The following is a 1,975-nucleotide window of genomic DNA, read 5'->3' as shown; positions in this document are numbered from 1 at the left end:
AGCGAGAGAGAGAGAGAGAGAGAGAGAGAGAGAGAGAGAGAGAATACTCAAATTAGTAAAATCAAGAATGAAATAGGTGAAATGACAACAGACACCACAGAAATACAAAACATTTAAAGAAATTACCATGAGCAACTATATGCCAACAAATTTGACAATCTGGAAGAAATGGATAATTTTATAGAAGCATACAAGCTTCCAGAGCTAATTCAAGAAGAAACAGAAAATCTGAATAGACTGATTACTACCAAGGAAATTGAATCAGTAATCAACAAGCTCCCAACAAACAAAAGCCCTGGACCAGATGGCTTCACAAGTGAATTTTACCAAACACTCAAAAAAGAATTATCACCTACTCTTCTCAAACTAGTTAAAAAATTCCAGAAGGAGGGAATGCTCCCAAACTCTTTCTATGAAGCCACTATCACCCTGATTTAAAAACCAGACAAAGACAGTACAAAAAAGGAAAACTACAGGCTGATATCCCTGATGAACATAGATGCAAAAACCCTCAACAAAATATTAGCAAACAGAATTCAGCAATATATTAAGATCATACACCATGATCAAGTGGGTTTCATCCCTAGTACGCAAGGTTGGTTCAATATCCGCAAATCAATTAATGTGATACACCACATCAACAAAATTAAAAATAAAAATCATATGGTCATATCATTAGACGCAGAAAAAGCATTTGACAAAATACAGCAGCCATTTATGATAAAAACTCTTAGCAAAGTGGGAATAGAGGGATCGTATCTCAACATAACAAAAGTCATGTGTGATAAACCCACAGCTAACATCATACTCAATGGGGAAAAGCTGAAACCATTGCCCTTAAGAACAGGAACAAGACAAGACTGTCCACTTTCTCCGCTTTTATTCAACACAGTTCTGGAAGTTCTAGCCACAGCAATCAGACAAGAAAAAGAAATAAAAGGCATCCAAATCAGTAAGGAGCAAGCACATATGTCATTATATGCAAATGATGTGACACTATATAGAGAGAACCCCAAAAACTCCATCAAAAACTATTGGAACTGATAGACGAATTCAATAAGGTAGCAGGAGACAAAATCAATATTCAGAAATGAGTTTCATTTGTATATATCAATAATAAACTATCAGAAGGAGAAATTAAGAAAACAGTCCCATCTACAATTGCTTCAAGACCTATAAAATATTAGGAATAAATTTAACCAAAGAAATATAAGACCTGTACTCAGAAAATTATGACACTGAAGAGAGAAATTAAAGAAGATACAAATAAATGGAAACACCTACCATGCCCATGGATAGGAAGAATTAATATAGTTAAAATGTCCATACTGCCTAAAGCAATATGTAGATTCAGTGCAATTCCTATCAAACAACCAAGGGCATTTTTCACAGAAATAGAAAATATAATCCTAAAATTTATATGGAACTATAAAAGACCCCGAATAGCCACAGCAATCCTGAGAAATAAGAACAAAGTTGGGGTATCATGCTACCAGACATCAAAACATAATACAAGGCAACAATAATCAAAACAGTATGGTACTGGCATAAAAACGGACACATAGATCAACAGAACAGAATAGAAAGCCCAGAAATAAATCCATGCATATACGGACAGTTAGTCTATGACAATGGAAGCAAGGATTTACACTGGGGTAAAGATAGTCTATTTAACAAATGGTGCTGGGAAAATTAGACTGACACATGCAAAAAAATGAACCCGGACCACCTCCTTACACCATGTACAAGAACAAATTCAAAATGGATTAAAGACCTAAGTGTAAGACCTGAAATCATAAAACTCCTAGAAGAAAATATAGGGTCTAAATTTGCAGACATTACTCTGAGCAATATTTTTATTAATACATCCCCACGGGCAAGGGAAGTAAAAGAAAAAATGAACATATGGGACTACATCAAACTTAAAAGTTTTTTCACAACAAAAAAAACCATCAATAAAACAAAAAGGAAGGCT

Source organism: Hipposideros armiger, unplaced genomic scaffold, assembly GCF_001890085.2.
Source record: "Hipposideros armiger isolate ML-2016 unplaced genomic scaffold, ASM189008v1 scaffold_312, whole genome shotgun sequence".
NCBI classification, from domain to species: domain Eukaryota; kingdom Metazoa; phylum Chordata; class Mammalia; order Chiroptera; family Hipposideridae; genus Hipposideros; species Hipposideros armiger.
The sequence above is the reverse complement of the archived record's forward strand: the minus strand, read 5'-3'. Positions refer to the sequence as shown.